The sequence below is a fragment of the Chinchilla lanigera genome, unplaced genomic scaffold, assembly GCF_000276665.1.
Source record: "Chinchilla lanigera isolate Chin_1 unplaced genomic scaffold, ChiLan1.0 scaffold00142, whole genome shotgun sequence".
Taxonomy (NCBI): domain Eukaryota; kingdom Metazoa; phylum Chordata; class Mammalia; order Rodentia; family Chinchillidae; genus Chinchilla; species Chinchilla lanigera.
This window is the reverse complement of record NW_004955543.1, coordinates 28,927-40,266: the sequence shown is the minus strand read 5'-3', so window position 1 is coordinate 40,266 and position 11,340 is coordinate 28,927.

Here is an 11,340-nt window from a genome sequence, read left to right as displayed (position 1 = left end):
ACACGTGCACCACCACGCCGAGCTTTGTCCTATCCTTTCTTAAAGACTATATACATTGCTACCCAGTGCACAGAACGAAATATAATAATGGGACATTTCGTATAGCCTTTACCATATGCTAGGCACTGTCCTAAATTCTCAGTGGTATGCTGGTAAACGGTTAACTGGCTTTTGTCAGAGGCGGACACTGGTTTCTAACATTTGCCAGTTTCCATGATTTACACAATATCATCTGGTCAGATTTCAATTTACCTGTGTATAGTCTCTAAACATGAGATGCACTGGTACATTATATACTATTCGTCCCATATAGATAAAGTACTGTAGGGGTAAATCACCTTAAGAGCATAAGGTATGAGTGAAATGCAATAAAGTAATTAAGATGTGATGAGTTCCAAGTATTACCTTTAAAAGTTTAATAGATTTAATTGGAAGCCTACTGTCTTTTGTTGTTGTTGTTTTTTGCTTTTGAGAGAGTCTTGCTATGTAGTTCAAGCTGGGCTTGAACTCACTATGTTGCCCAGGTTGGCCTCGAGCTCATTTCGATCCTCGTGCCTCAACCTCCCCAGTGCTGGCATTACAGGTGGGAGCTATCACACTTGGCTAACATTTCATTTTTAACAATAGTTGTTTATATCATCCAATTCACAAAAAAATTGAACAAGTGATTCCTGCATACCTGTGCAAGTTGCTTCTGGTGCATCATAGAATTCTTTCTTTCTTTTTTTTTTTCACTTATTTCAGTCTTCACAGCAGCCATATGAGTTACTTACTGTAATCACCCCCAGTTCACAGTGGAGGGAACTGAGGTACGGGAGGGCTATATTATAGTACATATATAAACATGTTGTTTGGATGTTGTTTGTAGCTAAGTGTTCAAGAGCTTGCCTAGTATGCATGAGGCGCTATCACAACAAAATCCCTATCACAATAAAAAGCCATTAAATATGATAGGGATGTGATTATATAAAAATATAGTGATGTATAATATTTACTGTACAGGCTGGGCTTGGTGGCACACGGCTATAATCCCAGCTACTCTGGAGACTAAGTCAGGAGAATCATAATTTCGGGGCCAGCCTAGGCAATTTAGTGAGATATTGTCTCAAAGTAAAATATAGAAAGTCCTGGGGATGTAGTTCAGCAGCAGAGCATTTGCCTGGCATGTATAAGGTCCTGGCTTCAAACCCTAGTACCAAAAAAAATTTATACAGAAATTACATTGCAAGCTAGGTGTGCTGATGCCAGCACTCTAGGGGCAGAGGCAGGAGAATCACTGTGAGTTCAAGTCCAGCCTGGGCTAGATAGTGAGTTCAAGGCCAGCCTGAACTGCATAGTGAGAGCCTGTCTCAAAAAAGAAACCAAAGGGCCAAGGGTACAGCTCAGCAGCAAAGCACCTGCCTGGCAAGTGCAAGGTCCAGGGTTTGATTCCTAGTACCAAAAAACCCCCAAAGAAACCCAAACAAAAAAACCCAAAACAAATAAAAATTTACATTGCAGTACACAATAAAAATGCCATTATATGTAAATATAAAGAAATATACAATAGTATATATTTTATACATTTTGTATATCATATAAAACCTATAGTATTATACACAAATATAAATTAATATGTCAATATAAATAAATATGGTAGTATCTGTACATGTACTTACTAAATTATCTGTAATAAATATAGATAGGGCAAAAGTGGTGGTGCACACCTGTGATCTCAGCACTCTGTGAGGCTGAGGCAGGAGGATTGTAGATTCAAGACCAACCTGGACAATTTAGCAAGACCCTGTCTCAAAATAAAAAATAAAGCAAAGGGTCCCCAGTACTGCTAAATAAATAAATACTATTAAATAAGTAAATATATAAGGTTTTGTCAGGTAGTAATAAAAACTCTGAAGAATTATAAAATATGGTGAGAAAAGCCAGGCGTAGTGTACACCTGTAATCCTAGAACTTGGGAGGCCAAGGCAGAAAGATGCTGCAGTTTGAGACCAGCTTGGGCTATGTAGTGAGTTCAAGGCCAGCCTACACCACATAGTGAGACCCTGTCTCTAAAAAAAAAGTATGATGAAAAGTATGGAAAGTTTCTTCCTGTTTTACTTTTTTTTTTCTTTTATTTATTTTTGAGACAGGATCTCACTATGTAGTTCAGGCTGGCTTTGCAGTCACTGTGTAGCAAACTGGACTCAAATTTGAACTCAGTATGTGTCAGCCTCCAGAATGCTGAGATTACAAGTGCGTGCCACCACACTTGGCTTTTTTTTTTCTTTTAAATGGGATCTTACTCTCCTCCCCAATCTGGCCCCACACTCCTGGGCTGAAGGGATCTTCTGTTCTCAGTCTCTGGAGTAGCTGGAACTACAAGGGGTGGGCTCTTGCACTTGCTGAGTTGTTTGTTTTTCAATGGTATGGTCAGGGAAGGCTTCTCTGAAGAGATGACATTTGAGTGGAGACCCAAAGGGGAGTGCATCCCTGGAATATTTGGAGGAAGTGAATTTCAGGAAGAGGGAACCCCAAACAGTGTGCAGACTTGAGTGGAATAAGTTTGGTGAGTATTGAAGGAAATGAATGATTCTTTTTTTTTTGGTGGGGATAGTAGTGGGGATTGAACCCAGGGCCTTTGCACTGAGTTACATCTCTAGCCATTAAAAAAAAAATTTTTTTAAAGGATTTTGAGGCAGGGTCTTGCTTAAATTACTAAACTGCCCAGGCTGGGCTTGAACTGGCAATCATCCTGCTTCAGCCTCCCAGAGTGCTGGAATTATAGGTGTGCACCACCACACCAAGCCTGACTAATTCTTCCTGCCTTTGAAGGTGAGTTTTGTCAGGCAAGCATTCCTGGCGTCATGTTCACTGCTGCCTCCCAGTGCCTAGAACCAGGCACAGCGCAGTTTCCCTTCAATACATGGTTACTGATATCACACTTTTGTGGCAATGTTTCTTCATTTTTTTCCCTCAGTGGTGCATTTTGCAGGGCCCTGGGAGGAGATGTAGATAAAGATGCAGAGACTCTTGAAGGGGTCCCTTGGAGGCAGGGAAGAATCGACTGCTTTGGGTATAGCTCAGTAGTAGATCCTTTCCTAGCCTGCCCAGGGCCGTGGGTTTGAGCTCAAGCACCACGCAGAAGCAAAAAAACAGTTTTGCTGATAAAGGGCCTTGTGGAGTGGTGGGAGCCCAGCTGTCTGTAGAGATGAGGGAGTGTGAGAAAGGAAGGGTTTAGGCCACCAGCCTGCTGCTCCACAGGAGAGGAATGGGCGCGTGTTCACCCTGCGAGATGCTTCCCATGTCCTGTTTTCTTGCAGCTTGCAAAGAGGATGTTTAAGTTTTGGCAAAGAAACTTGCTTCCTCCAGCAGGGCTGGGAGTTTGGGGGACAGGAGCCAGGCTCTGAACTCCCCAGGCTCTTCCTGAAGTAGGGTGTCGACCTGCAGCTCCCACCCGGCACCCCACTGAGAGCAAAGGTATCTTTCTCTCAGCCTCCTGAAGAGGTCAAGGAGCAAGGAGCTGCCAGACCATCTCTTTCCCAGAGCGGCATCTGCACAGCTCCAGGGAAAGAGGGTGGCTCAAAGGGGCAGGCTAAGCCAGGGAAAAGCTGCTTTGCTGTCCTACTTTGAGGGACTGGAAGAGACTGGAAAGTTTACTCAGTGGAGAACGTTCATGAAAGGCCAGATTAGAGACTGAAAACAATTCATTAATTCCTTTCACAAATATGTAATTAGCAATTATGATGGCCAAGCACTGTTCTAACATTAACTCATCAGATCTTCCTAGTAGCCCTCTGCACTGGCCATTATGGTGCTCCCAAGGAAGCTGAGGCACAATGTCTTAGTTACTTTTCGTTTTTGTTTTTTGTTTTTTTGGTTTTTCTCTGGTACTAGGAACTGAACTCACGACCTTCCACTTGCCAGGCAGGCGCTTTGCCGCTGAGCTAGATCCCCAGCTTAGTTACTTTTCTTGTTGCTGAGACAAAGTAACCAATGCTCAAAGTTAAAGGGGGAAAGGTTTGTTTAGCTCACAGTTTGTAGAGGTTTCGGTTCATAATCTGCTGACTCCAAGGCAGGGTGGCGTGGCAGAAGAGCAACAGTTCATGGCGGGCAGACTGTAACAAATTAGCAAGGGACCTTAACAGAATCTTTCTGCCCCTTTTATATTGTATGTAGGCTGCGGGGATTAGGGCAGTGCCGAACCAATCAGTGGACTGATTTACTAATCACACACCCTTAATCCCAGCATCACATACTCTAGATCCCGACACCTCTGAAAAAGCCCCACCTATGACTGCATGAGGCTTTGAGGACATCTAGACGCAAACCACAACACACAGGGAGGGGTAGGAATTTGCTCCTGGCTGCATAGCTGCAGAGCTGGGAAAGCCTTTGCTGTGAACTGTTTTGTTATGTTGCTCCCTCTTCTCAGTGCTCCTGAGCAATGACCTACATTAATGAAAATTTGGGATCTCCTTAGAACAATTGATAAGACCCAAAGCGACTTTGGCTTTCTTTCTCCATGCTGGGGATGGAACCCAGCTCTCCAAACATGCTAGGCAAGTGCTCCACCTCTGAGCTATACCCCTAGCCCTTTTTTTTTCCTTTATTTTGAGACAAGGTCTTGCTAAGTTGCTTAGGCTACCTCAGCCTCTGAATGCTAGGATTATACAGGTGTGTGCCGAGAGAGTGGGCTAAAAATGACTTTTAATAAGCTGGAAGGAATAGGAATCTCAAATATCGCACAAGAGTATGGTTTACTGAACCAGTAAAACCTTTAAGTGGGGATAGAAGTCCTACTCTGATGAACTAACAAGTTTCAAGCCATGATCAAATTTAAAGAACATGTGTTCCACCAGGCATTGGTGTTGCACTCCTATAACCCCAGCATTTTGAGAGGCTGAGGCAGGAGAATCACAAGTTTGAGCCCAGTTCAGTCAATTTAGTGATTTAATAAGACACTGTCTCAAAATAAAAGTAAAAAAGGGCTGGGGATGTAACTCAGTGCAAAGGCCCTGAGTTCAATGTCTAGGACTGTACACACACACACACAAATCTGTCCTGCTGCACATGGTGGCACACACCTGTAATCCCAGCTCCTCAAGAGGCTGAGGTGGGAGGGTCATAAGTTTGAGGCCAGACTGGGCAATTTAAGGAGAACTTGTCTCAAAATTTAAAAAATGTGTTAAAGGGATGGGAGTGTAGCTTTGTGCTCTGTGGTAGAGTGCTTGCCTAGCATGTAAGAGGCCCAGGGTTTGATCCCCAGCACTGAAAAAAACAAACCACCAGAAAACATGTGTTCCTTCTTAAGCAGGTCACCCTGCACAGCCAGACCCTACTTCTTTCTGTTTTCCTCCACCAGCATATGGTGAATACCTGCTATGCACAGTGCGTGAAATTCCACGAAGCTCCTGGGTGTGTAGAGCAGGGTGAAATTCATCCCCTCCCTCCCCAAGAGCTCCTTTGGCAGAAATAAAAGCAATAGTGACACTTGGTAAGTGCTGTGTGTCTGGTAGGCCTGTCCTGGGTAATTCTGGAGAGCTGGGGAAGCCTAGGGAGGAGAAGGAAGCAGTCAGAGCAGGAGGCTGCGGGTGGGCGATGGTAGGTGGATGGGAGGGGCGTCTGTGTGTTGTCCAAGGTACACTAATTCTTTGGATGGGACACTTCAGACTTTTCTTGAAATATTTACACTTGCCTAGCTTCCCCTCCTCCTCTTAGTCACTAGGGCCAAGGACTCTGATAACAGGCGTACCTTTCCCTGCTGCCTGAAGCACAGATGTTGAGTAGTGGCTCTGGCTGGGGGAGGGATATTTGAGGAGAGAGAAATCAGAGTAGGCTGGGATAGGCCCTGAGGAGGGAGGAAACAGGGGCTGGAGGGGACTGGGAAGGGGTGTGTGTGTGTGTGTGTGTGTGTGTGTGTGTGAATACTCTGAGTGTGTCCCATCTGCCTGCTCAGGTTGAGAACCACAACCATATGCATGTGAGCTGTATGTATCTTCCCACGTCACTTGTCTGATGTGTCATCTGTCTATGCTGCCTGCCCAACTTTTCTATTTCGTGTTTGGGGACCTGTGTGTCCTAATGTGCCTGTGAAATCAATCTGTATGGGGTTGCACCTGTGTGTTGCTCATTGTTTACGTGTCTCCTTGGTAAGGTTTGTGGGCAGTGAGTGTGTTTGAGTCTGTCTGTCCTGTGTGCGATCTCATTGTGTGTGTGTGACTTCAGGGTTCCTAGCTGTCCTTGGTGGGTGAGTAGCTGCAGGGGGGTGCCATACAGGTGTTTGTTGGGAACCTTTGCATGTGTGCTATCTGAGCCCCTTGTTTCTTCCTCTTGCAGATTTAGGTGTATTTTCTGGATTTCCTCTTTGCCACCATAGTAAGTGTGCTCTGCATTCCTGCATTTCTTATTTACGTGCTGTTTTTTTTTGAGACAGAGTCTTGCTATGCAGTTCAGGCTGGCCTTGAGCTCACTATGTAACCCAGGTGGCTGTGAACTTGTGGCAATCCTCCTGTCTCAGCCTCTGGAGTGCTGGGATTAGAGATGTGCACTACCATGCCCAGCCTGTGGTTTACGTGTCTTTGTAAGCTTTTCTTGAGTGTTTCTTTTTCAATTTTTTTTAAGACAGGATCTCACCAGGCTCACTGGGTCATTAAATTGCCCAAGCTGGGTTTTAATTTGTGATCCTCCTGCCTTGGTCTCCTGGAGTGCTGGGATTACAGGCATATATCACCACACCTGGCTTTTGCTGGGTGTTTCTTCTTGGACTCTGTTTGTGAATCTCTGTGTTTGTGCTTGGCTGTGTACAGCCATCTGCACGAATGTATTTGGTGTGTGTGTGACTGGGCTTCTCTGTACAATCGTGTCTATGAGTGTCTCCGTCTCTTACCTGAGATTCATATGGTTACGTGTGATCACAAGTGCACACACAAGTTTGCATGCACAGAGATATCATTTTAGTGCCTGAATCTGGAAGTTGGGCTCTAGGGCCACTGAACATAGACTGGTGTGAATGGGAAAGACAAGGGGCAATGTATGAAGTTGTGCTCTTTGTGTGCTCGTCTGTGCCCTCTCCATGTGGCTCCGACTCTGCACGTGACTCACCAGTTGGTTCTCTGTGGTGTGGCTATGAGTCCAGAGGCGTGATGTCGATAGCTCTGTGTCTGCTCATACTTTTGTCAGTCTGTGCTGCCTGTGTGCAGCTCTGAGTCTGTGGGTGATGAAACCTGTGAGACTTATTCCACTGCATGGCTGTGAGCATGTGACTATCCCAGGGCACACGTTCTTCCTGTGCAGTTGGGAGCCCATGTGTGTTTGTGTCTGTCCACTTGGACTTTCTGTGGGTGGCTATGAGTCCACATGCACATTTGGCTACACTTGCTTGCACCTCTGTGGCTGGTGGTGAGTCTTCCCCCCACCTTCGAGTGTCTGGATGCTGCTGCTGTAAAGTTGTGATCCCTGAGTGTGCAGGAGTCTCTCCTGCTGCGGGGAAGTAAACACCCGATCCCTTACCCTCCTCCAGCTGCAGATGGGGTGGGGGCATTTAACTTAGGTTTGAAGGCCAGCCAGCCCTTGGCCTCTTCGGGAATTCTGTGCTCCCTGTTGGGGGGTGGGCCGGCAGACCAGGGGCCACTTGTTCACCTGGGCTTTAAGCAGCCCAGTCCAATTATGCCCCACTCTTAGGTGTACCCTCCCTGACTCCCTGTAGAGGATACATGTCTTGCCTGAGATAGATATGCCTGTCATGTGCATGGATGGGATTTTTTATGTCTTCTTGATTCAGCTTTGGTAATTCATATGTATCTAGGGATGTGTCCATTTCTTCTGCATTTTCCATCTTGTTAAAATACAAGTTTTCAAAGTAGGTGTAGATGATCTGGATTTCTGCAAGGTCCATTGTGACTTCATCCTTTTCATTCTTAATTGCATGAATTTGAGTCTTTTCTTTTTTTTTTTTTTGGTAAGGTTGGATAATGGCTTGTCAATTTTTGGGGGGCGCACTGGGGATATAGCTCAATGGCACAAGCACCTGCCTGGGAAGCCCAAGGTCCTGAGTTTGATTCCCAGTACCAAAAAAAAAAAAGAAGCAATTTTTTTAGGGGTACCAGGAATCAAACTCAGGACCTTGCACTTCCCCGGCAGGTGCTTGTGCCACTGAGCTATATACCTGGCCCAGGGTTTGTCAATTTTATTTAATCTTTCAAAGAACCAACTCTTCGATTCATTGATTCTTTGTATTGTATTCTTAGTCTCTAATGCATCAATTTCTGCTCTGATCTTTATAATTTCCTACCTCGTATGAGATTTTTGGCTTAGTCTGCTCTTCTTTTTCTAGAACTTTGAGGTTCACCACTAAGTAGTTTATTTGCACTTGTTCTGTTTTCCTGATAAGGATATTCACTGCTATAAATTTCCTTCTTCGGAGTGCTTTTATTGTGTTCTGTAAGTTCCAGTATATTGTATCGTCCTTATCATTTAATTGTAGAACTGTCTAATTTCTTCTCTAATTTCATCTGTGACCCATGGTCTGATAATATGCATAGGATAATTTCATTTCCTTTGCATTTACTTATATATGTTCTATGAGCAATTATGTGGTCCATTTTGGAGAACAACCTGTGTGCAGCTGAGAATATGTATTCTGATGTTGTGGGGTAGAACACTCTGCAGACACCTACTAAGTGCATTTATTCAAAGGTTTGGTTCAATTCTAATATTTCATTATTGACTTTTTGTCTAGTTGATTTGTCTTTTTGTGACAGTGGGATATTGAGATCCCTCAATACAATTGTATTAGGGCTTATTTGATTTTGCATGTCTGTTAATATTTGTTTTATATAGTTGGGTGCACTGGTATTTGCTGCATATATATTTATGATTGTTGGGGCTAGAGATTTAGCTCAGTGGCACAGCACCTGCCTGGCGAGTGCGAGGTCATGAGTTCGATTCCCGGTACCAGAAAAACAAACAAAACTATGTATGATTGTTATCTTTTTCTCTTGGATTGTTTCCTTTACAAGCATGTACTGACATTCTTTATCTCTCTTACTCAGTCTTGGCTTGAATTCACTTTGTCTGCAAATAGAATAGCTACTCCTGCTTTTTTTCTGAGTTCCTGTCACGTGGAGTATTGTTTTCCATCCTTTGATTTTCTTTCTTTCTTTCTTTCTTTTTTTTTTTTTTTGGTGGTAGCAGGAATCAAACTCATGATGGGAAAAGTACACACACACACACACACACACACACACATACAGATATATATATATACATATATATATTAGTTAAGATAGTTACAGTACTAATTTCTCTTAGTTTATTGAAAGGAAAGGTTTGTGCTAATACTGTTTGGACAATCAAATGCTGATATCTTGTACTCTGAGTAACTAATTTAAAGATAACAATATGCAATGTATTATCCATAATTACCCTCCTATTATCTTGGTTTGAAATTGTGGTATTTTTTTCCTCTTTAAAATAAAAAATAAAATAAAAAGCACATTTTATGAAAAATAAATATATTTTCCAAAAAAAGAGTCTATTCTTGTGTTGAACTTCTAGAATCTTTTTTTTTTTTTTTTGGTTTTTTGTCCGGTACCAGGAACCGAACTCACGACCTTGCGCTTGCCAGGCAGGTGCTTTGCCACTGAGCTAAATCCCCAGCCCTAATTTCTAGAATCTTGACTATCATATACCTGGCTTTAGATGTTTTTTTAGTCTTGGATAATTGGAATTCTAGATGCCTCACTTATCTGTATGTCAAATTCTTTTTCCCTACCGGGGAAGTTTTCTGCCATGAGGTTATGTGAACAGTTTTTTTTTTTTATATATCATTTGTGCTATCTCCTGCTTTTTCATTGACTCCAATCAATCTTAAGTTATTCTTCTTTGCCTCATCTAGCAGTTGCTGGATTAATTTCTTATAGTTCCTTGCTATTTTTAAGGAATCTTTCTGTTCATGATCATTAACCACAAGCCTGTCCTCACATTGGCTTAATCTGCTGTAGATTCTTTCTTTCTTTTTCTTTTTTTTTTTTTGTCTTTTTGAGACAGGGTCTCGCTATGCAGTTCAGGCTGGCCTTGAGCTCACTTTGTAGCCCGGGCTGGTCTTGAACACGCAACAATCCTCTTGCCTCAGCCTGCCAAGTGCTGGGATTATAGGCATACGCCACCACACCTGGCTGCTGTGGATACTTTCAATGGAATTTTTATTCTCCTGGATATCTGCTTGAATCTGCCTTATGGATTCCATTTCTTTCCTGTGCTGAGCATTCATGGCTTCCATAATTTTATTAAGCTCCTCTGTTTTGTCTGTATCTGCTCTAGAGTCATTAAGCATGGTTTTCATTGTAGTCACCATCTCTGCAGTTATCTGAGAAATTATTTCTGATTTGATTTTTTTCTAGAGCCTCATTCAATTGCTTTGTTGTTATCACTTCAGAGAGGCCCAGTGGGTGGCTTTCAGATTGTCCCACCTCATTGCCCTCTGGGTTTGCCTTTGGTGAACTGGATGTCTGGGGTTGCATCTCGTTTAAGTGTCTTTTCATTTCTGAGTTTAATTCCTGGGTCTATGCTTATAAATTGCCTATAGAGGGTTGCTTTATTGCTAGTATTTAGAACCATTAGGAAAGACTACTTCTCCAAGGTATCTTCCAGGTATAGCTAGTTTTTGAGTTTTGAGTCTGTTGCAAGTTCCTACCTCTTCAATTTGTTGGGGATGAGAAATTGCTGCCTGCTTGGCCCAGCCCTTGGTTCTTTGGCACTATGCCACAGTATTTTCTGTGACTCGTAGTCAGTCTCAGTCTTGGAATGCCTGGAAGAAGAGCTGGTTAGAACCATTATGTCACTTTTGGTTATAGTGGTACCATCAGCAATGACAATAGCATCAAACACAGCCTAGAAAATGACAAACTGAGCTAACCCTTAATTTGCCACCTTTAAACATATGAACTACATTTGTGGCTATATAACAAAATCTAAAATAAATCAGAAAGTTATATGCAGTATGCAAGTCCTTAATATGTCAATTTTGCCCTCAGAGGTTAAAATTTAAAATGGGCTAGGGAGAAAATAGAGAAGTAGAAGAAGAGGAAGAGATTAGAAGTAAGGCTGTAGGACAAAGAGGGATCATGGTGACTTTGGGAAACTGGTGCATAAGACTGGAGGGAAAGAGGGAAGGAAGAGATAAGAAGAATAGAACAGAATTACAACAACAAGGAGGCTGGAAATCACGTTCACACTCATATAAAAGCAAGATCAAACAAGAAAGGAGAAAAACACAAAAACAGAAACAAAAACCCAAAACCACAACTGCAATCACAACAAAAATGAGAGAGAGAGAGAGAGAGAGAGAGAGAGAGAGAGAGA